Raw genomic sequence first — 25,850 nt, 5'->3', positions numbered from 1 at the left:
AAACACAAGGATGAACACTTTGTAGCAATTTGAAAATGATAATCAACAGTATAAACCTTGCCCTCAATTTTACTGGTAACGGGTGAAGCTCTCGCAACACCGGTGAAACATGTTTCCTTCTTGATAGTCTGGGAAGAACCCAAGCAGTAGCATTTTGCACAAGCTGCGGAACATGTATCAACTTCTCTGGCAGATATAAATATAAAGTACTACTATATTCTATGTGGCTCAAATCAGTGGCTTGTACAACCATCCAGATGAGGTCAGAAGGTAAAAAACTCTTCAACAGCCTAATCATCTTCAGTTTGTAGAAAGCTAGTTTAGCTACATGATGCACATGAGACTTCATGGGACTTCATTGCGAGTCTAAAAAGACCCCTAGACATTTTACCTCTGTCTGAATTGGCACAGAAAGGTCAGATGTTACCTTCACCTCCATCTTAGGAGAACCAACACATCTCTTTCCCACCCATAAAAACTCAGTTTTCCTTCGAATCAGAAATAAATGATGATCAGTCAACCACTCTCTTACCTTAGTAATAATGATCTACAGCCTACTTTCAGGCAGTTCACCAGTGGGACCACATGGTAAAAAAAAAAAAAATGAATATCACCATCATGGCATCATATACTCGACCTCCAAAAAATGTAATAATGTCCCCAGGGAAGATAAATAAATATTAAATGAAACCACCAAAAAAAGCTGACCTTTGGGGCACTGCCCACTTAAGATTAGGCCATGATGAGGTCTTAATCCCAATCTGAACTCTCTATGCCCTGTTGGTGAGAAATGATTTAAACCAGCCTAATACTGTACCGCACAAACCATATAGCACTAGGCAATTAAGTAACATGCCATGATATAGTGTATCAATTGCAGTACTTAGGTCAAGCTAGATCAAGATGCCTGTCCAGCCCCAGTCGAGCCTACATAATAAGGAGTCCAATAGACTCAAGAGCAAATACTCATTGATATGGCTTTTACACCAAGCAGAAACATTTCCCAATTGATGTTGAATGGTCTGCATTTTCTCCCCCAAAAGATCAGCTAATACCTTACAATCAAGCATTTCATTATCTGTTGTTTCTGGGCCAGGCATTAATTTTTTCTCTGTAACTCTAATGGCTTATTCATGGCCTTTTGTAGATGAGCCCCATAAAATAGACTTTTGGCATCCTTACAACAACTTTGATAATTTATCAAAAGGTTCTATACCAAGAGAAGGAATGATCATCCTTTCCCTTTCCTTTGTCCATTGTCTCTCAGCCTTCCTTAAATTTATCTTTGCTTCTGCTATTGCAGCTGTGAACCAAGATGCATTCCACTCTCTTGCTCTCTCTGATTATAACCTCAAATTCCTCTGCTACTTGGTCATATGTGGCCTGTATGGAAGTATGCCAGATGTCTGCCATAGCTTCTACCGATAAAGTGTCCCACTTATTCAAATCTAACCTATTCTGCCAACATTCCAGAAATAATTCATTATTCATTGGAGAATGTCTCTTACATTTTTTCTTAAAGGCAGTAACCCTTCTTTCCTGAATGAAACTTCTAGATCGAAACTAATGAAATAATGGTCTGACAAACCAGTCTTTCTAATATTTTTAACAAAGTTAACATCATCTTTCCTTCACAGCAGAAGATCCAAATTGTGGCTTGCGTTGTGAGCTTTTCCCTGAATTAACTGAGATAGTTGTACAATGAGGGGTAGATTTTCAAAAAACGCGAATAGGCATACTTTTGCTGGCGCATCAGGCGCAAGCAAAAGTACGCTGGATTTTAGTAGATACGCGCGGAGCCGCGCGTATCCACTAAAATCCTGGATCGGCGCGCGCAAGGCTATGAATTCTGTATAGCCGGCGCGCGCCGAGCCGCACAGCCTACCCCCGTTCCCTCCAAGGCCGCTCCAAAATCGGAGCGGCCTTGGAGGGAATCCTCTAACGCCCTCCCCTCACCTTCCCCTCCCTTCCTGTACCTAACCCACCCGCCCAGCCCTGTCTACACTCCCCCCCTTACCTTTCTCCGGGGATTTACGCCTCCCGGAGGGAGAAGTAAATCCCCGCGCACCAGCGGGCCTGTTGCGCGCCGGGACGCGACCTGGGGGTGGTACGGAGAGCGCGGCCACGCCCCCGGACCGCCCCGGGCCGTAGCCACGCCCCCGTACCCGCCCCCAAAACGCTGCCGACACGCCCCCTAAACGCCGCGACGACCGGGCCCGCCCCCCGACATGCCCCCGAAACGCCCCCCTTGGAGAACCCCGGGACTTACGCGAGTCCCGGGGCTCTGCGCGCGCCGGTAGGCCTATGTAAAATAGGCTCACCGGCGCGCAGGGCCCTGCTCGCCTAAATCCTCCCGGTTTTGGGCGGATTTAGGCGAGCAGGGCTCTGAAAATCCGCCCCTGAGGTTCTTTCCTCAAAATATAAATGGAAATTCCCCATTAGGATCATCTTTTTTAATCCTACTGCAAGAGCAACCACAAAATCACTTAATTGGCACAAAAATTTTAGCCTTTGACCCGAGGGATGGTATATTGACAAGTAGTCCATGAGAAGACCTTTATCAGCAGTGCTTCAATAGGCAAAAGTACCTCCTGAGTTAATCTACTTATCCCGAGTGATTTCTTTAAAAAGACCATAATCCCACCCCCTGAATCCTCTCCCAATAATTCTCAAAAAATACAAAACCTGTTGGACAGGCACTACTCATCAAAACTGTGTCAAACCCTTGAAGCCAGGTCTCCACAACATATCCAAATCATATAACATTGTTGTGTCCATTATTATCTCACCTTTATTCCTAATTGACCACGCATTAATCTTATTTTGAGATCATAAGAAATAAGAAATTGCCACACTGGGTCAGACCAAGGGTCCATCAAGCCCAGCATCCTATTTCCAACAGAGGCCAATCCAGGCTACAAGTACCTGGCAAGTACCCAAAAACTAAGCATATCCCAGGCTACTGATGCCAGTAATAGCAGTGGCTATTTTCTAAGCCAACTTGATTAATAGCAGGTAATGGAGGGTTGCTTAGTAGAGCTGTGCGTTTGGTGAACTCCTGAGTCTGTTACAAACTTCTTGCTGTTATTTTACCTTTATGAGGAGAAAGCGCAAACCGTGAGGGGAACCTTTCCCTGCAATCCTCTCTGCGACGATGCCTATCCCAGGACTCATGGACGCTCACATCATGTGCAGGGACATCATTGCAGGAAGTGTGCAGCCGTTGGAGAGTCGGGAAGGGGAAGAGGAACTCCCCTCTCTCCCAGGCTCAATATCACCTTTGAGCCCAGCAGAAAGGACGCCACTGGGAAACCCAGCAGATGAGAGAGATGCCCCAGAATCGATGGAAACACTAACCGACCAAAGTGTTGTAGGGTGTGAACCAGCAGGGATCGGGGGTGGGGGGGCAACATTATTCAATATTTATATGCTCCCACTTTCTAAATTTCTGGCAGAATTAGGAATTTCTTCTTGTATGCTGATGACATACAGTTTTACATTCCATTCGCAAAATTATTTCAGAATACAATATTGATGAGAGAGAGGGAGAGAGAGAGAGAGACTCTATATGGATTTCATTGTAGTCAACTATTTATTGCACTATAGGAGGGCCAACTAGTAACTACAGGTGAGGTTTTGGGGATGGTCTAAGGTTTTGGGGCCAGTTTTACATGCACAGTGAGATGTACAAACAGCACAGTACACATCAGTGAAGATTTGATGTGATTTGGAGTGAGGAAAGTCACACAAAGATGAGATTTCTACAGTGTTCTCACCCTAGTTTGATAGACTCTCTACCAGGATAGTATCAAGCTAGGGTGAGAGAACATTGCAGAAATGTCAACTTTGTGTGCTGTTTGTATATCTCACTGTGCATGTAAATCTGGCCCCAAAACCCTAGACCACCCCCAAAACCTCACCTTGAGTTACTAGCTGGCCATTTTATAATGGTATAAATAGTTGACTAATTTGTGTGCCACCCCAGAGGCTCGCGCTCTCTCATTACGCTATTGCACGCTGTGATAATGCCTCTCATTTTCATTGATCCTGCCTAAACTCCTCCTTGACCTTCCCTTTGAATAAATTTAAAAAGTTTGCATTTGTGCCGCACATTGCACTATATATTAGGGATGTGCAGACCAAAAGTTTATGTTCATAAGTCCATAAGTCGAAAGGGGGGGGGTCAATTTCGGTCAATATGGACATATGGAGAATTCCATAAGTTGAGTCTATGTCCATACGTGCAAATAAAAATTTAAAACCCTCACCCTCCTTAATCCCCCCCCCCCCAAGACTTACCAAAACTCCCTGGTGGTCCAGCGGGGAGTCAGGACGCCATTTCTGAACTTCTTTGCGAGGAGCACATGACGTCGGCGTCACGTCGGAGTGACGCGGCGTCACGTGATTCCCCGCACATTAGCTCCGGGACCCTCGTTGCACCCAAAAGGAACTTTTGGCCAGCTTGGGGGGGTCAGGAGGCACTTTTGACCAGCTTGGGGGGGCCTCCTGACCCCCCAAGCTGGCCAAAAGTTCCTTTTGGGTGCAACGAGGGTCCCGGAGCGAACGCGCGGGGAATCACGTGACCCGCGTCACTCCGACGTGACGCCGACGTCACGTGCTCCTCGCAAAGGAGTTCAGAAATGGCGTCCTGACTCCCTGCTGGACCACCAGGGAGTTTTGGTAAGTCTTGGGGGGGAGATTAAGGAGGGTGAGGGGTTTAAATTTTTATTTAGGATCAACAATCGCAATTTCCAACATATTCAACATAGCTATGTTGAATAAGTTGGAAATCCGATCGTTTTCGCCTCATCACTTTTTTAAGTTAAAAAAAAAAATAAGTTGCGTTTTACATTTAAGTTCAAAACGAATGCACACCCCTACTATATATCACTGGCATTAGACCCCTAATACCTGTGATAATGCCACAACACATTTTGATAAATGACTCTATTGGATAAGTAGAAATTCCTCTATAGTTAAATTTCTGATTCTAGACTTGGGTACTTTCCAAATTACTCCCTCAAATCAAGTAAGGAATTCAGGTGTACAGCTAGATGAAAACCTTACTATGAAAAAGAACATCGATAAATGAGTTAATACAGGTTACACCAAGTTGCGCATATTACATCGCTTGAAACCTTTATTAACTTTTGAGGACTTCCGTACTGTATTGCAAACTCTTATTTTCTCAAACGTAGACTACAGTAACTCTCTATAATTCAGTTTTCCTGCATGTCTCTTAAAATCATTACAACTATTAGAAAATATGTCAGCTAGATTTTTATTAGGAAATAGGAAATTTGATCACATTACACCCTCGTTGATTTCACTGCACTGGTTTCCAGTACAATTCCGAATCTATTACAAAGTATTAATGTTAATTTTCAAAATCATTCATTCCAGTAATACTGGCCTGATCGACATGACATTACAACCATACACACCTCAGCGAACACTAAGATCTCAAAATAAAGGACTATTGACTGTTCCTACAACACAGAGTATGCATCTGACTCAAGTAAGAGATCATGTGTTTTATATAGTGAGTCCAAAACCTTTGAGTTATCTTCCTGAGATGTTACATTTGATACCAGATAGAAAGAGATTTAAATGTGAGTTAAAAACATGGCTATTCAAAAATGCATATAACCTAACTTAATAACTTCAGAATGTAAGAGAACTACAGTATCATGAAAGATGACAGATATTAATCTGAATCATGAGGAATATAATGTAATGAGAGAATGTAAGAATCTCAGTACAATGTACTGATTATTATGTGATAGTTGATATAATACGTTCATGTACTACTTGCCTTATGTCATATTTTTATTAAGCGGTTCTAATATATATTGGAACATTTCATTTGAAATATGTTAATTTCTGTTTATGAAAACTACCTCTGTAAACCATCAATAAATGTTGATTTATAGTTATGAATGTTACTTCTGTAAACTGTTATGATCTTGATATGGAACGACAGTATATCAAATGTCTAAATAAAATAAATAAATAAAAATAAAATATGAATGCTCTCCCTGCTAACCTCCTGAAAAACACTCACACCTTCATTTACTTGTGGGTAGCGTAGGCATCAAATTGAATAAGTACCCCCTCTTGTTCTACTAAGCCCACCATAATGACCTCTTCCCATAATAACAGGAATCATTATACATAATACAGCAATCACCAACATATTATGGAACAACAAGGTTAAGTACCCTCTCCTTATATTAAGGAGGCTTTCATTGTAAATTGTTTTGGTTATTACCTTCTTGTTCTCCTATCCTTCCTACTGCCTTTCTGTTCTTCCCCCCGCCCAGTTACTTTCCCCTGTTGCAATGTATTTTCCAATCTTTCAGTTACTATGTGAACCGGTATGATGTCCCCACAAATACCGGTATATAAAAGTTTCTAAATAAATAAATAAATAAATAAATAAATAAAGTACATTTTTTTACTGCTTATTCATCCCTTACTCCCAGTCCTTCCAGGCCAGCATCCAGTGTCCAGTGGCCCACTAAGGGGCTCAGAAAGGGGCAGGTCATTTAGCAGGCCCTTAGGTGAGACCACATCAGGTGAGTGTCTACCTTTCGGGTCCCCTCTTATGCATGGTCGCCAACAGCACTGATTGATGATGTCACAGACATGTGACAGCACATTCCCCAGCAGTAGTTTCTCAGCTGTAGCAGCAATGCCATAAGATATAGTGTAAGCAGTGCATTCAAATTAAACATCTCATGGGGGCAGCAAGAGTGAAAGAAGCTCTGTCTGATGCCCACCTTGTAGGTCTCCTCTTATGCAAGTTTGCCAATAGCGCTGGTTCATGACATCACAGTTACGTGACAGACACGCTCTTCTCAGCACATTCCCCAGCAGTAGGTTCTTGGTTGTAGTAGCAATGTCATAAGTTAAAGTGCAAGCAGTGCGTTCAAAATAACATCTCATGGAGGCAGCAAGAGTGAAAGAAGCGCACAAGCAACATGGATTTTTAAAAGCCTCAAATTATATGCGTATGAACCCATGCGAGCGTGAGAAATAAGGGGATGAAAAAGGGGGTTGGGCATGGGCAGGTCATGGGCATTCCATGGTGAGGTCAACATTTACATGTGAAACTCTGTACTTTAAAACTGAAAACCGCAGCACATGTACACTAGTTATCCGCATAACTTTACTACGTCTGATGAGAAGCAAGTCTGTAGATTTTGAGTTTTAGGGCTTAAAGGACAGGGTGAGGAATCCAGGTCAACTGGACAGTATAGAGAATGAAGAACTAGAGAAATCTGAAAGACCTCGATATTAATCGGACAAACTGGTGGACTAATTGAAAAACTAGGAATGTTCCTTACGCGAGTATGTTTTAAAATCTAGTGACATACATGCGTAAAAGCCGGCAAAGTCCTTTAGTGTCCTCTTAAAATTAGGAGCATACGTATTTATTTATTTATTTAGCATGTTTTTAATTCCTCAGTCTTCATAACAAGATTGATACAGAGTGTGGTATTAAACACAAAAACAACATGAAACATAAAACAGTAATAAAAACATAAAACAATATATCAAATAAAACATCAGTTATATACAGTATTAAAATAAAATGCTTTTACTTGCTTCTGAAAACTTGTATGTCTTTCCAATACCATAATTCCTTGGGTAATGTTCCAAAATATTGCAGCAATTTAAGAACAAGTTCTCGCTTGTATTGATTATAACTTATAGTTATGTAACAGTGGCACCTGTAAAAGGTTAGCATCCTGTGACCTTAATGTTTGACTGGGAATATTTCTTGATAATGTGTTAACTAAGATGCAAGGATTTTTCATTATACCACAGTTTGTATATTAACACCACTGTCTTAAATTGTGATCTTTGCTTAATAGGCCACCAATTTAACACTGCAAGTATCAGAGATATGTATATGATCTCTATAGTTGATTCCTCTCAATATATGTGCGGCGGCATGTTGCACTAACTGCAATTCTCGCAGATACTTCTTTGGCAAACCAATATAAAGTCTATTAAAATAGTATATTTGTGCAAACAGCAGTGACAGCAAAACTGAATAAACATGGGGTCAATAATGATTTTAGAGGCTTCAACATCTTAAGTTTGTAGAAAGCATTACGCACCACTTGTTTTAGCTGAGGCAAGTAGTTTAATTTATTATTAATTATATACCCAAGGCTATGTATCTCTGTATTTAAAATTAATGGTGCACTAGCGTAGGAATGTAAATTGCCTAAATGTAAATGTTGCGCGTCCCGGCCACGTGGGTGCCGCAACCGGGCCTGCTCACCTCACGCTGCCTTCGGCCAGTTCCAGCCTCGCTGCTGCTGCCAGCTCCCGGCGTCCCCTACGCTCCCCATGCTGCTCCCTGGCTTCCTCCACGCTGCAGGCCTCACAGTGGAGCTCCCATCAGGGCTCCACATCTTTGGCCGCCTCGGCCCCGCCCCTAGGGATGCATGCGGCCGACGTCACTCCATTTAAAGGGACCAGCGTGGGAAACCCGGCTCCGCCTCCGCCTGGTGACGTCACATGAGACTTCCTATAGATAGTGAGGCCCTGTCCCCAGGACCTCACCTTGGCAATCGGGCCAACACCGTGGTGTAGTAAGCTTGCCTAATCCTGTTCCAAGTTTCTCCTTGTTCCAGCGTCTCCTGTTCCAGCGTTTCCTTGTTCCAGCATCTCCGTGTTCCTGAGTCTCCATTTGTTCCTGTTTCCATTCAGGTAGTACCTTCTCGGAGTGATCTCTGGTACTGACCTTTGCCTGCCTGACCATTCTCTTGTCTGCTGCCTGGAACTGACCACTGCCTGCCTGACCATTCTCTTGTCTGCTGCCTGTAACTGACCACTGCCTGCCTAACCATCCTCTTCGTCTGCTGCCTGGAACTGACTCTCGCTTGTGTTGACTACACTCGGACTGACCTTGGTATTTGACCCCAGCTTTGGCTGACCATTCTGGACTGATACTCTGGCTTTGACCCTTGTGCTCCACTCAGACACTCTCCTCTGGTCTACCGTGACTACCAGACCAACCTGCTTGGAATCTACCCACGGCCTTCACCTGACTAGACCCGCAGGCGCTGCCTGTCTTGCTCAGAGGACCTTCCTGAACTGTCACCTCCCTGAGGTCTCCGGAGCTTCCAGTTCGGGTCTGGTCCATCCTCTCTGCATCAGCCACGCACCCTTGCTCGTTGTGGGCACACCCCTCCGCTACCTCTCTGGGAGACTCTCTGAGGCCCACCTAAGTCCAGACAGTCCGGGTACCCAAGGGCTCAACCTGTGGAAACACCGGATTGTTATTGGCGAAGCTCCAGCTAGACTTTGTCTCCTCGTGTGCTCCGCCTCCTGGTGGCAGGCACCCTCTGGGTCTGACCAGAGGGCCGTACCAATCCTGCATCAGGCCAAGTGTCCACCTCCAGTGTCCAATGGTCAAGATTTTCCTATCCATAACAGACATGTCTTCTCCACATTTAGCATCAAATGATGAGATCGTAACCATTATTCAATGTCATTCATATAATGTTGGAATTCTGATACTGGACTTTTTCCATCTATGCAGGGTACATAAAATTGAATGTCATCCACATAAATGTAAAATTTCAACCCCCGATATCTGAATAGGGTACATAAAAGAGCCAGGTATATATTTAAAACTCCAAAGATAAACAAGAACCCTGAGGTATGCCGATAGATATCGTTTTCCATACAGAAAATGTAGAGCTAACTTGAACCCAATGCTGTCTGTTCTGCAAAATGACGTAAATCATGAAAATACAGTACCATCAAGACCTATAGTCACTAAATCATCTATCAATAAATGTTGCAGTAAGATCCAATTGGATCAGTAATCCTTTTTTTCCTTGATCAAATTCTCAATGCAAGAAATCTGTTAATGATAGCATTAAAAACTGTCCCATGATTCTTTCTAAAAGCTAACTGTTGAGCATCCAACAGCTATTCCTTTTAACATGTTACTCTAATTGAATCAATACACGTTTCAATTATTTTACTCAAAGTAACTAAATTCAAGACTGGTTGAAAATTGGATACTAACTGGGTGATTCATCAAAATGCGGTAGGACCCTAATGTGAGTTAAATGGGGACTAACACATGTTGTGAGTGTGAAAGATAGTGCAAAGTATGTTAGCATGTACATTTTAATTTTAGTATGCAAGTGGGAGGTGTTAATACAAATTAAGGAGTACTACAGCATTCCATGATAGATTAATGCACACTAACATGGGATTTAATGTCAGAAATAACTACTCCTTTTTTTGCTGGACAAGAGAAAAATGTTTTAATCGCACACCCGCGGCCGTAATCGCAGATTATGGCTATCATTGCCACCTATTATCATGCTTGATAAAATGAGACTTTCTATCGGACATACCTACCACACCCTCCTGGCCAATAAAAACAACTTTTCTTAACTAAGCTGTTTTCCTAAACCTATTATGTTGTGGCAGGTTTACTTGTTGGAGGATACTGTCTATTTTAGGATGCTTGTCACAGACAAGAACAACACAACAACCACAAGAACAGGCAAGGAAAGTTCCAACCCCTCCTAGGGAAGTCTATGTACCAGAGCCTGAACCGCTGGCCCCGTAGGAAGAGGGTCATGGCCCATAGCACGCTTGGGACACAGGTGGCAAGGCAGAAGAGATACAGAGAGTTCATCTTTCCTCTACGAGATTCATTGTGGACATGTTAGTAGAATATGTGGTTAGCAGGTATCACCTCGGCTCTCAAGCTATCCTGGAATTATATGAAAAAATCCAAGGAGATCTGGATCTGGTCATGGAAAGGTCCCACGCTATACCGGGGCTCACCAAACTATTGGCCACCCTGCATTTCCTGTCATCCAGCTCCTTCCAGATGACAGTAGTGGTCATTGGGAAAATGTCCCAAACCAATTTTTCTGCTGTCTGAGCCAGATCATAACAAGCTGTATCTGACCGCATTAATTGCTACATAGCATTTCCTCAGGACAAGCAGGACTTGATGGAATTGATTAAACACTTTCCCAATGTTCTGGGAGCTATTAACTGCACTCACATAGCCATCATCCTGTCCCATGACAGGGAGGAGATCTTCTGGAATAGAAAGCTGTTCTACTCCCTCAATGTGCAAGTGGTCTGTGATGTTTGACTGCACATCCTTGACATGGTGGCCAGGCACCCGGGAGCCACACACGATTCCTTTATACTTCAGCAATCAGGCCTTTTGAAAATTTTGAGTACAGCTTCTATGATGATAGTTGGCTTGTAGGTAAGAGAGATGCTTTTTTCTCTATTCCCTCTCTGGCTATGTGTTTGCAGCTCTGGGGGATGTAACAGCATTGCTGATATAACAAGTGGTGTGTACAGTTAGGTCTGCATGCCATTGTGCCAGACCCTGGCTTTCTCTACCCATGCTCGAGAGGCCTGCTAATCTTGTGAGGCCAAACAATGCACCTGCCATAAAGCTTTGTGTGTGAGCAGCCATTTCACACATAAGAACATAAGAACATAAGAAATTTCCATACTGGATCAGACCAAGGGTTCATCAAGCCCAGCATCCTGTTTCCGTGGCCAATCCAGGCTACAGGTACCTGGCAAGTACCCAAAAACTAAGTATATCCCATCCTACTGATGCCTGTAATAGCAGTGGCTAATTTCTAAGTCAACTTGATTAATAGCAGGTAATGGACTTCTCCTCCAAGAACTTATCCAAATCTTTTTTAAACCCAGCTACACTAACTGTTCTAATTACATCCTCTGGCAACAAATTCCAGAGATTAATTGTGCATTGAGTAAAAAATATTTTTCTTCGATTAGTTTTAAATGTGCCAACTGCTAACTTTATGGAGTGGCCCCTAGTCCTTCTATTATCCAAAAGAGTAAATAACCGATTTACATTTACCCATTCTAGACCTCTCATGATTTTAAAGACCTCTATCATCTCTCCCTCTCAGCCATCTCTTCTTCAAGCTGAACATCTCTAATCTTTTTAGTCTTTCCTCATAGGGAAGCAGTTCCATCCCCTTTATCATTTAGGTCACCCTTCTCTGTACCTTCTCCATCTCAACTATATCTTTCTTGAGATGCGGTGACCAGAATTGTACACAGTATTCAAGGTGTGGTCTCACCATGGAGCGATACAGAGACATTATGACATCCTCCATTTTATTCACCATTCCCTTCCTAATAATTCCTAAGATTCTGTTTGCTTTTTTGACTGACACAGCATACTTAACCATCGATTTCAAAGTATTATCCACTATGACGCCTAGATTTCTTTCCTGCGCAGTAGCTCCTAATATGGAACCTAACATTGTGTAACTACAGCATAGGTTATTTTTCCCTATACTCATCACCTGCACTTATCCACATTAAATTTCATCTGCCATTTGGATGTCCAATTTTCCAGTCTTACAAAGTCCTCCTGCAATTTATCACAATCCATTGTGATTTAACCAATCTGAATAATTTTGTATCATCTGCAAATTTGTTTTCCTCACTCTTGTATTCCTTTCCAGAACATTTATAAATATATTGAAAAGCATGGGTCCTGGGGGGGGGGAGGGGGAGCTAAACATAGCCACTTGTTAGCAGCACGATTTGGAGCTGAAGTTTCCACAAAGGAGGTATTACAAATCCGGTCTCGGTAGTCATTTTGAAACCAGAGGACGCCAACGGCGGTAAAACTGTTTTGATTCCTGTTACAAATATTTCTTCGTTGGTTTCGTCATCTACAATGGAACATCATCCTGAGTTAGTTCTACCTACCAAACCCGTTGTGGTTAATTTGGATTCCTTCTGGGAACTGATGGCTCATCAAAATTTGGCTCTGCATAGTTGTATAAATCAGATAACTCAAATTTCTTCAAGGCTGGATATAGTGACTCATGCCCATGATAAAAGATTAACTGAGCAAGTAAATAGAATACAACAGCTTGAAAGCCAAGTGATACAAAAAGTGCAGTCAGTTATGATTCAGGATTGTATCACCATAAATAAGAAAACAGAGTTGTTGGAGAATCATTTAAGATGACTCCATTTAAGGCTGTTGAACTTTCCCAGGATAGTAGGGGAACAACCAAGAGTTACCCTGTATAGATATCTGAATAAGACACTACAGATTGCTTTGGAAGATATACCATCTTTTAATAAGGTTTACTTTTTACCTTTTTCATGACCAAGAGAAAGGATGATACAAAATCAACTAGACCTGGAAAATTTGACAGACTTTCTTGAATCTTCAACTTCTGAGATTATCGAGAGAGCCACTTTGTTAATTTCATTTATATACGAACAAGATATGGGTATGATAATGGAGAACTATTTTGAGTTTATAGGAGCCAACTTTATGGGCTAATTTGTCCAGATCTTTCCTGATCTGGCAAAGGCCACACACTTCGGCAGGATACTAAAGATATGGGGCAACTTACCAGCTCAGAAACCCATATAAATTTATTATCAAGTAGAGATGTGAATCCGGCTTCGGACGATTGAAAATATCGTTGATATTTTCAAAATCATCAGACATCAGGGGATCCCCCAAAACGATAGGAAAACCCCACAATATTGTTCTTGGGGGTTCTCTTATCATTTTGGGGGAGGGCAGGAAAAACGGCACACAAAAATAACCCCTAAACACACCCGACCCTTTAAAACTAATTCCTTAGCTTCCCCCACCATCCCGACCCCCCAAAAATCTTTTTACAGGTACCTGGTAGTCCAGTGGCGCCGATGGCTCTTTGCCCTTACCATGTGACAGGGTATCCGTGCCATTGGCCGGCCCCTGTCACATGGTAGGAGCACTAGATGACCCGCGCCATTTTTATAGATAGTGCCAGCCATTCAGTGCTCCCTCCATGTGACAGGGGCCGGCGCCATTTTAATTAGTGGCAGCCGACGGCCCGGGAGCGGGAGATCGTTCCCAGGACCCCCACTGGACCACCAGGTACCTGTAAAATGTTTTTTGGGGGGTCGGGAGGGTGGGGGAAGCTAAGGGATTAGTTTTAAAGGGTCGGGGTGGGCTTTTTGTTTATCGGCTCGGGCGCAGCCGATAAACAAAACTGCGATCGGGCCGGACGAAAAAAAAACCACAATGTGAATCGGAACCAGAATCCGAACCGATTCCGGTTCCGATTCACATCTCTGTTATCAAGTACAATAATAATACTTATGTATTCTTTATCCCTGAACAACTGAAAGTGTGGCTTAATTCCCAGAGAAGGGTGACAACTATTTCATCACCCATTGAAAGTCCAATAACTTAGCCTAATATAAAAGGGTAATACAATGACAAGCTATTGGCCTTTTTTCTTTGTGTTGATTGTATAAGTTATTACAACTTGGCTACCAATTTGTATTTCTTAAGTGCCCTCCCCCTCATTATATATTTTGGGGATTAGTTATAGATATGGTTTCTGGGATTATTACTGTAATAATTGGGCATGATTTATTTCTTTGGTTTCTGTACAAAGATGATATGCTTTGTAATTAATTAAAAATCAATAAATATAAAATTTAAAAAAAGTAAAGCATGGGTCCTCCACTCCACTCCACTTGAGGCACTCCACTGTATACCCTTTTCCACTGAGAAAAATTGTCCATTTAATCCTACTCTATTTTTCCTGCCTTTTAACCGGTTTGTAATCCAAGAAAGGACATTGCCACCTATCCTATGACTTTTTATTTTGCTTAGAAGCCTCTCATGAGGAACTTTGACAAATGCCTTCTGAAAATCCAAATAAACTACATCCACTGGTTCACCTATATCTACATGTTTATTAACCCCTTCAAAAAAGTGAAGCAGATTTGTCAGGCAAGACTTTCCTTGGGTAAAGCTGACTTTGTTCCATTAAACCATGTCTTTCTATATGTTCTGTGATTTTGACCTTTAGAATATTTTTGACTATTTTTCCTGGTACTGCAGTCAGGCTAACCTGTCTGTAGTTTCTTGGATCGCCCCTGGAACACTTTTTTAAATATTGGGGTTACATTATCCACCCTCCAGTCTTCACGTACAATGGATGATTTTAATAATAGCTTAGAAATTTTAACTAATAGATCTGAAATTTCATTTCTGAGTTCCTTCAGGACCCTGGGGTGCATACCATCCGGACCAGGTGATTTACTACTCTTCAGTTTGTCAATCATACCTACCACATCTTGTAGGTTCACCGTGATTTGGATCAGTTCATCTGAATCATTACCCATGAAAACCTTCTCTGGAACGGGTTTCTCCCCATCATCCTCTTCAGTAAACCCGTTCCAGAGAAGGTTTTCATGGGTAATGATTCAGATGAACTGAATGGCCTTATGAACATGATTACCTTATGAACATGATGGCCTTATCTTCTCTAAGTGTCCCTTTAACCCCTCAATCATCTAACAGTACAACTGACTCCCTTGCAGGCTTTTTGCTTCAGATATATTTTTTATTTATTTATTTATAACATTTTTACAATCCTTAGACAACCACTTAAATTTGGCAATGAAAAGGTCATATTACATATTATTCAATTACCTATTATAGAGTCACATTAAACATTTTTAATCCGAATCGCATTACAAATTTTAAATCCATTTACAAATATTCATTCAAGAACTTGTAACCATAATTAAAAAAAAAAAAAGAAGTAATTCAATTTATTCTGAATGACTGTAAAAAGTAAATTCGGTGTTTCAAATATTTCTAGAGCACACTTATAGGAAATAAAATAAGAAAGAAAAATTGTGAACTATACTTTATCTAATTAAGCTCCTATTTCTTATTATGTTGGATTTACAAATTCTCTAGGTGTCTTTGCATTCAAGAAAGACCTTAGTTGAACTGGGTCAAAAAACACGTCTGTTGTTATTCCAGTTGACTATACATTTACTTGGATATCATATGATAATTCCAGCCCCTAAATCTCTAACTTCTTGACACATTGAAAGAAAATTTTTTCTACACAGCTGGGTTTCTCTAGCTATGTCTGGATATATCAACACTTTGGGGGTCATTTACCAGACAGATCGCACGCGATAAGGGACGTTTCACACGCAAAAAGTCCCTTATCACTTGCGATATCAGGATAGGGGCGGAGTCAGCCCCGGAAGAGGAGGAGTCGGGGCATCACTGGGGCCGACTCCTCAAAGAAGCCGTGGACGATGAAAAGGTAAGGGCCTTTTCGCGTTCTATTTAGCGCCCAATAGCTACACCTTCTATGGTGGCGCTATTGGGTGCGAAACCGGCAGCAATCGCACCGCGGCGGTGCGATCGCTGCAGGCTAGTGCAGGACCGCGCCCCTGTTTCGGCCCACCGCCCCTCATTACCTAAAGTATTGCAGGCCTGCGATACTTTAGAAAATGAGGCCCTTTATCACCTAAAAATTTTTTTGATCTGTTTCGAAAAAAATGTCTCAGGATTGAATCCTAATCTGAAGGGAATATAAATGAGACTAACAAAGTTCCCCTGAATTCAATCTGATCTTCCAAGGAGTGTTCAATCAATTCAGTTATATTACCTATTTCTCCTTGCTGTGCTCTAGAATTCACTTGCACTTTCCCCTTTTCTTTCTTGCCACCATTTAAAAACAAATCTTGGCTATAGGAGGAATAGCTTCCTGAAGAAATAATAAAACCTCTGATATATATTTCTTAAATGTATCTGGGGTAAATTTAATTTAACATAAGGGAAATTCACAATTCTTAAGTTTCTATATCTTAACTCATTTACAAGATTTTCTATTTTTCTTGAATTAATTGTTTCCCCTTGGACTACAGTATGTTGAACTTCCTGTAACTGAGATATCTGTTTTTCTATTTCAATTAATTTTACTCATATGTGTATTTACTTCTGGGTCTATTTGATAAATGTGTCTCTTAGGGCCTCATTTTCTAAACTATTGCAGGCCTGCGATACTTTAGAAAATTGCGGTAATAGGGGCGGGGGGGTTGAAGCGGGGGGAGGTCCTGCACTAGCCGGCAGCGATCGCACCTTGGCGGTGCGATCGCTGCCGGTTTCGCACCCAATAACGCCACCATAGAAGGTGTAGCTATTGGGCGCAAAGTAGGATGTGAAAAGGCCCTTACCTTTTCACCGTCCGCAGTGTCCTCGCAGAGTCGGCCCCAGAGATGCCGCAACTCATCCTCTTCCGGGGCCGACTCCACCCTGATTTAGGTAGCGCAGGCATGCACTACCTTCGCAAGCGATCGCAGGTTTGCACTGTTAGTGCAAGCCTGCGATAGCCTTGGAAAATAAGGCCCTTAGTTTCCGACATTATATTTGCTAGCTTAGAAATAGAAGATTCTAGAGAAATTAAGGGTTTCCAAACATTCTCTATTGTAATTTCCTGGGTTTTTTTTACCAAGTCCAATCCTAATGTTTGTATACTCAACATAGAATCTTGACCATGATCTTTCATGGTCAAATCCTCTTGCACTAAAGGTGTAGAAGTCATAGGAATAAATTCCGGATAGTCCCCACCAGTTGTTCCCAACCCTCGGTTTTGCAACTGAGGATGTTCTCCAGAATCTCAGAGAAATTTAGTGTCAGCATTTTCAACTTCAGTATTCAACTCGATAGGAATTAACTCACTTACCGACTTCCGATGGTTGCGAATGCCTTATAAATGAAGCTGTTCACTGCATGGTGTATAGGTATTACCTGACTGTGCAACGGCGCTTGTCTGCAGATATTTGAACACAAGGATATTTACAAGTAATTTGATTGAGGCAAATATAAATTTAATATTGCATATCCTTGGGAGAAACAGACTGCCAAACCTTCAGTATAGGCAGGGCATTACTGTCTCTTCCAGCATCTTGTACAAGCTGTTATTTTTATAGGTTTAACCCATACATAGAAAATGCTTGTGAGAGGATTACTTACGCAATATGACAGTGTAATAAGCTGATCGTCTCTAGCCTGAGAAATCCCCTCCCACATTAAAAATTCCTTTGTTTAGCATTGCTTTGATGTGTTCTGTTTCTTTTGAACTTCTTTATTTTGTCGATAGATCAATCACTTCATCTCCAAGGGGCAGGGAGAAACTCTGATTTCAGTTGGAGTCTCTTGGAGCCAGATAAGAAAAAGAATGCAGTTTCAGCCATCTGCCATTGATAACCTCCTGGCCTTTAATTATAGGCTTTGCAGAGCCTACAGGTCTTCCAGATATCTTCCAAATTCTTGAGTCTGAGGTCAGTGAAAGGTTCACTGTATACCAGCAGTTTCAGTTAAATCAGAAGAGCAAAGGACTCTGGGACAAGCTGAGTGAACCAAAGGCCTGAGCAAAGTCTTATGTTATGCTGTCATATATCAATGGGCGAGATGGTATTTCCGGAACTCCGGGGCTTAAAGATGTTTAAAAATCCAACATTACTGATGTGTGCTCCTCGTCTAGTAATGTACTGGACTGCCTTCTCGGAGAATTGGTGTCCGCAGGGGAAAAGAAACCTTCAGTCATAGACTGCAAGGGAGTTGAAACTTGAGCAGTCGAGGCATCTGCTCGAATTTTCCCCTTGCGTTTGGTATGTGGCATTTGTAAAATATTTGAAGAACACATGAGGGTTTGATTTCCTGACCTCTATTTAATTTTCTATTTGAAGCACCAATGGAGGTGAGAAGGTGAGTTCTAATCTGAGCTTATAAATCAATGATAAGGAAATAAACTTATGCCATATAAGACAAAGCCAGGAGAGATGAAGCTGGATGAGACAAAGCCGTGCGCCCCTTTGGCGCACTGGTGGCAACTGCATGCCACAGGAAGAGCATTTTTAAAGCCTTCCTGCGTCTCATGCAAATGATGTCAGTCAGTTATACCAGGTAATGTCCAGATGAGCGCCATTGGGACCGGTAACCACCTGACCTCCCAGGTTAGCCAACAGTTGTAAATGCTCTCACTACTTCACCTCGATAAGGAAAAGTAGGAGGGCATTTTTAAAGCCTTCCTGCATCTCAGGCAAATGACATCAGTCAGATATTCCAGGTAATGTCCAGATGAGCGCCATCGGGGCTCTGCTTCAGATATATTTTAAAACATTTTTACTGTGAGTTTTTGCCTCTACGGCCAACTTCTTTTCAAATTCTCTCTTAGCCTGTCTTATAAATGTCTTACATTTAACTTGCAGCACTTATGCTTTATCCTATTTTCTTCTGTTGGATCCGTCTTCCAATTTTTGAATGAAGATCTTTTGGCTAAAATAGCTTCTTTTACCTCCCCTTTTAAGCATTCCGGTAATCGTTTTGCCTTCCTTCCACCTTTCTTAATGTGTGGAATACATCTGGACTGTGCTTCTAGGATGGTATTTTTTAACAATGTCCACACCTCTTGCAAACTTTTTACCTTTGTAGCTGCTCCTTTCAGTTTTTTTTCTATTTTTTTCTCATTTTTTTCAAAGTTTCCCTTTTGAAAGTTTAGTGCTAGAGCCGTAGATTTACTTACTGTCCCTCTTCATGTCATTAATTCAAATTTGATCATATTATGATCACTATTGCCAAGTGGCCCCACCACTGTTACCTCTCTCACCAAATCCTGTGCTCTATTAATAATTAGATCTAAAATTGCTCCCTCTCTCATCAGTTCCAGAACAATTGCTCCATAAAACTGTCATTTATTCCATCCAGGAAATTTGTCTTTCTAGCATGTCCTGATGTGACATTTACCCAGTAAATATTGGGGTAATTGAAATCTTCCATTATTACTGAACTACCAATTTGTTTAGCCTATCTAATTTCTCTTAGCATTTCACTATCTGTCTCACCGTCTTAGCCAGGTGGACGGTAGTATACTCCTTTCACTATACTTTTCACCAACAAACAAGGGATATCCACCCATAAAGATTTGAGTTTGCATTTAGTCTCATGCAGGATCCCTATGCAATTGGACTCTGTCATCCTGGAGATAAAGTGCCACCCCACCTCCCAGATGCTCCTTTCTGTCACTCAATGCACAATTAAGCTCTGGAATTTGTTGCCAGAGGTTGTGGTTAGTGCAGTTAGTGTAGCTGGGTTCAAATAAGGTTTGGATAAGTTCTTGGAGGAGAAGTCCACTAACTGCTATTAATCAAGTTTACTTAGGGAATAGCCACTGCTATTAATTGCATCAGTAGCATGGGATCTTCTTGGTGTTTGGGTAATTGCCAGGTTCTTGTGGCCTGGTTTGGCCTCGTTGGAAACAGGATGCTGGGCTTGATGGGTCCTTGGTCTGATCCAGCATGACAATTTCTTATGTTCTTATGTTCATATGTTCTAATTTATACCTCAGTATAGCACTGTCCTATTGGTTATCCTCCATCCACCATGTCTCTGAGATGCCAATTAAGTCTATGTCATCATTCACTGCTAATTCTTCCATCTTACTTCTTAGACGTCTAGCATTAGCATACAAACATTTCAAAGTGTGTTTTTTGTTTGTATTTTCATTCTGCTTTCTAATTGATAGGGATAAATCGGAATCTTTTAGCTCAGGTGAGTTTTTAATTACAGATACTTGGATCATTTTTCTTAGCAATGGAACCTCACTTTTGGGATGCCCTAATTCTAATGCATCATTAGTATCCTTTGAAAATACCTCCCTCTGAACCATGCGCTGCTGAGTGACAGTCGGCTTTCCCCTTTGTTCTAGTTTAAAAGCTGCTCTATCTCCTTTTTAAAGTTTAGTGCCAGCAGCTTGGTTCCACCCTGGTTAAGGTGGAGCACATCCCTTCAGAAAATACTCCCCCTTTCCCAAAAGGTTCCCTCTTCCTTGTACCATCGTCTCAACCACACATCAAGATTTTGGAGCTCTGCCTATTTCTGGGGACCTGTGTGTGGAACAGGGAACATTTCAGAGAATGCTACCCTGGAGGTTCTAGATTTCAGCTTTCTACTTAAGAGCCTAAATTTGGCTTTCAGAACCTCCTGCCCACATTTTCCTTTGTCATTGGTGCCCACATGTACCATGACTGCTGGCTCCTCCCCAATACTGTCTAAAATCCTATCTAGGTAACACGTGAAGTCTGCCACCTTCGCACCAGGTAGGCATTTTACCAGGTGATTCTCATGCCTACCAGCCACCCAGCTGTCTACGTTCCTAATAATCAAATTACTAACTATGACAGCTGACCTAACCCTTCCCTCCTGGGCAGTAGCCCTGGGAGACACATCCTCAGTGCGAGAGGACAATGCATCATCTGGAGAGCAGGTCCTCAATATAGGATCCTTTCCTGCTGGTACCAGGTTGATGTTTTCCAATCTTGAGACCTTCTTCCTCCAAGGCAGCAAAAGGGCTGCCAGTCTGAAGTTGGGACTTGGCTACTATGTCCCTGAAAGTCTCTTCTATATACCTCTTTGTCTTTCTCAGCTCCTCTAGGTCTTCCACTCCAGCCTCCAGATTCATTCTCTGAGAAACAGGAATTCTTGCATTGGATGCACACGCACAACTTCTCAACTGAAGGTAAAAAATCATACATGTGACACTCGATGGAAAAGACTGGGAGACCTCCTCTTGCTCCTGGACTGCTGCCTTCATCTCAAATTTGTCAGTTCCTAGTTAATTTTTAGGTTCCTATGGGAGTAGGAATGTGTCTAATTAGGGTGCTTTAAATGTATTAGTGTACTCACTATAAAGCTGGTAGTGGCCTACAAGGGAATGATCAAATTCTCAATAAGGTATGGGGAATTTTTGAAGTGCCCAAGGGGTCACTTTAAACAATGGCCATTTCCAATCCTCCCGTTTGGAGCAGTTGAAATCTCACTGCTTAATCGCAACCTTTATGTGTCCACACTGGTGGTACTCGCAGATCTGGTATAACCTGTTAGTGATAGGTCAGCCAGGATGTCAGACACAGTTTGTCTTGCCCATAAAACAGGTAAATCAGAAGCAGAGGCCTGTGCATTTTGGGGCCTAGCATATTCCCTGTATCAGGGCAGACAAATGTGTATCTCTGGAGGCCATAATGCAGTGCAGCCAGGGACTTGACACTCAGAGCATGAGGTAGAGGTTTTTGTGCAAGGACAGGTGTGGCAGCTCTGATGTACTGCTTCAGGGTTAGATGACTTGTATGAATGAATAGCCTTAGCTTGGTTGTGAGGGCAGCCACACATTTGGTGGAATCCCCAGATGCAGTTTATTAGTCAGGAAGATGTGACCTAGATTGAACTAGCGCTATAGTGTTCATTTACAGGCCGATGCAATACCATACACTCAAGCTAGCACACATATTAACCCATGGTTGAATGTGCGTTCATAACCACTTATAATCATAACTAATAGTGCTCGTTACATGTAAATGCCATGTTGATGAGGCTATTAGTTATTTCCCCCTTATGTAAAAAATAAATGTGCACCTGATGAGCACATTCTTACTCTCTAAAAGTAACACCAGGCCTGGAGCTAACGTTGTCTTGGAGAGCCCAAAAATTTAACAAAAAGTTTTTCTGTATTTCATTTGAGTTAATATCATGACAATTTTAAGTCCAAGGAACTGAAAAAAGGAGTAACAAAAAAAATGTAAAAAAAATTCTTGCCAGCAGTTAAGTTAGGAAAGCAGATGCTCAATTAACGAGTGTCCATTAGGTTAAGAAAACAGATGCTCGTAAAATTGAGTGTCTGTTTTCCTAACCCATGCATAGTCACTTCTCCTGGGCGACCGATGCTGAGGAGGTGCTAGGGATGCACAATTTCCCCTAACACCTCCTTTTTAATGCAGCGGATCATTTGCCTATTGCATTACACGTCTAGGAGAAAAGGATGAGCATGCATTAGAAAAGTAGGAGCTCAATCATAGTGCCCATTTTTCCGTGCCTATACTGCAACGGCATGACATTTTTACCGAAAAAGGTGACATGGACTTAGTGTAGGGAATACACTTTTAAGGCTCATTTAAGCTAGAGGTTAGCTTCTACTGTCTTGTAGCATGCTGTGGTTTGGCAGCCATATATCAAAGTGAAGGTGATGTGAATGTTGGCCCTATTCTTTCATTGCCACAAGAAATTTGGAATACAGTTGCAGGACCTGGCTTCTCACCCCCATTGCTATTCCCAACACGCTGGTGGAGAAAAGGTACAACAAGGCAGTATGTACTACCTGCAGTGTCATAGAAAACACCTTCAGAGTTCTCAAAAGTAGATTTCTCTCTTTGGACAAAATGAGTGGAGCTTTAATGTATGCCCCGCCCAGAGTAGCATAGAGTGCTGCTCTGCTGTGTATTCAATAATCTGGCACTATGCCATGGGATAACAGCCGAAGATACCTCACTGAGTGGCAACAAGCTTTGCAAAGCCTCATAGAATGCTACTTGCTTGTTAGGACTCAACTACCCGTTCCCCTTCTATGGAAGGGAGGTCAGTAGTGTTTGAGGCTGCTCTCCTCTCTATCATCTTTGTTTGACTCTCTGCTCCTTTGTCTGTGTCAGTGTGTAACAGAAACTACGTATGCCTAGTTACACTTCATCTTGACAATGGAGCAGTAGACTGTAGTTGAAAAATTGTAGTCAAAGTAAAGATAACACCAAATACTTTTGACTGGCCTAATGTTTTCTGACTGATAGTGAGTCTAAAAAAGGCACGTGTCACAAGAGAGTTAATATAGGATTGCCAACACAGTGTACATTAGGGATGTGAATCATTTTAAAATATCGTCCGATATATTTTAAATCGTCAAAAATCGTTAGAGGCAATATTTAATAGGAATTTCCCCGATTTATCGTCAAAAATCGTAAATAGGGGGAGGGGGGAGGGCGGGAAAACCGGCACACTAAAACATCCCTAAAACCCACCCCGACCCATTTTGCAAAATGGCGCCATTTTGCAAAATGGCATCGGCCATATGGCCATATTGCCGTACGGCAATATGGCCATAAAAAAGAACTTTCTCCGATTAGTTTTAAATGTGCCACATGCTAACTTCATGGAGTGCCCCCTAGTCTTTCTATTATCCGAAAGAGTAAATAACTGATTCACATCTACCCGTTCTAGACCTCTCATGATTTTAAACACCTCTATCATATCCTAGAGGTGTGCATCCGTTTTCCACGTATTTGTAATCCGCAACTTATTTTGTCCTATCTGTTAAATACGTGGGGAGGCGAAACGCATCGCGACTCCCCACGTATTAAACAGATTTCTGTTTTTTTCGGCCTCCTAAATAAAAATTTAAACCTCCCACCCTCCTGACCCCCCCAAGACTTACCAAAACTCCCTGGTGGTCCAGCGGCGAGTCCAAAAGCCATCCCTGCGTTCTCACACCCACGTTTGCCGGTTTCATCATGACGCCGATAGCCTGTGTCACAGGGGCTACCGGCGCCATTGGTCAGTCCCTGTCACATGGTCACCGGCACCGTCTTGTGCTCCTACCATGTGACAGGGGCTGACCAATGGCACCAGTAGCCCCTGTGACATAGTATGGGCAAAGGCTATCGGCGCCATTTTCAGTCCTGGCATCGGACGGCAGGTCGCTCCGGGACCCCCGTTGGACCCACAGGGACATTTGGCCAGCTTGGGGGGGGCCTCCTGACCCCCACAAGACTTGCCAAAAGTCCAGCGGGGGTCCGGGAGTGACCTCATGCACGCCGGCCGTCAGATGCCAATACTCAAAATGGCTCAAAAGGCGATCGGCGCCATTTTGAAACACAAAGGCAAAGGGCAAAGGCGATCGGTGACATTTTGAAATGCGAAGGCAAAGGGCAAAGGCGATTGCATCTCAAAATGGCGCCGATCGCCTTTGCCCTCACTATGTGTGACATAGTGAGGGCAAAGGTGATCGGCGCCATTTTGAGTATTGGCATCGGACGGCCAGCGTGCACGAGGTCGCTCCCGGACCCCCGCTGGACTTTTGGCAAGTCTTGTGGGGGTCAGAAGGCCCCACCCCAAGCTGGCCAAAAGTCCCTGTGGGTCCAATGGGGGTCCCGGAGCGACCTGCCGTCCGATGCCAGGACTGAAAATGGCGCCGATAGCCTTTGCCCATACTATGTCACAGGGGCTACTGGTGCCATTGGTCAGCCCCTGTCACATGGTAGGAGCACAAGACGGTGCCGGTGACCATGTGACAGGGACTGACCAATGGCGCCGGTAGCCCCTGTGACACAGGCTATCGGCGTCATGATGAAACCGGCAAACGTGGGTGTGAGAACACAGGGATGGCTTTTGGACTCGCCGCTGGACCACCAGGGAGATTTGGTAAGTCTTGGGGGGGTCAGGAGGGTGGGAGGTTTAAATTTTTATTTAGGAGGCCAAATAAAACAGAAATCTGTTTAATACGTGGGGAGTCGCGATGAGTTTCGCCTCCCCACGTATTTAACAGATAGGACAAAATAAGTTGCGGATTACAAATACGTGGAAAACGGATGCACACCTCTAGGATATGATAGAGGTGTTTAAAATCATGAGAGGTCTAGAACGGGTAGATGTGAATCAGTTATTTACTCTTTCGGATAATAGAAAGACTAGGGGGCACTCCATGAAGTTAGCATGTGGCACATTTAAAACTAATCGGAGAAAGTTCGTTTTTACTCAACACACAATTAAACTCTGGAATTTGTTGCCAGAGGATGTGGTTAGTGCAGTTAGTATAACTGTGTTTAAAAAAGGGTTGGATAAGCTCTTGGAGGAGAAGTCCATTACCTGCTATTAATTAAGTTGACTTAGAAAATAGCCAGTGCTATTACTAGCAACGGTAACATGGAATAGACTTAGTTTTTGGGTACTTGCCAGGTTCTTATTGCCTGGATTGGCCACTGTTGGAAACAGGATGCTGGGCTTGATGGACACTTGGTCTGATCCAGTATGGCATGTTCTTATGTTCTTAAGTGTGTGAAGATGTGAGAACTACTGCATGTACTCAGTAAAGTCTTTATTGAGCTCTGAGAGCTGACCATGATGATGCTTTTGATGG

The sequence above is a fragment of the Rhinatrema bivittatum genome, chromosome 2 (genome assembly GCF_901001135.1).
Source record: "Rhinatrema bivittatum chromosome 2, aRhiBiv1.1, whole genome shotgun sequence".
Classification (NCBI taxonomy): Eukaryota; Metazoa; Chordata; class Amphibia; order Gymnophiona; family Rhinatrematidae; genus Rhinatrema; species Rhinatrema bivittatum.
The sequence above is the reverse complement of the archived record's forward strand: the minus strand, read 5'-3'. Positions refer to the sequence as shown.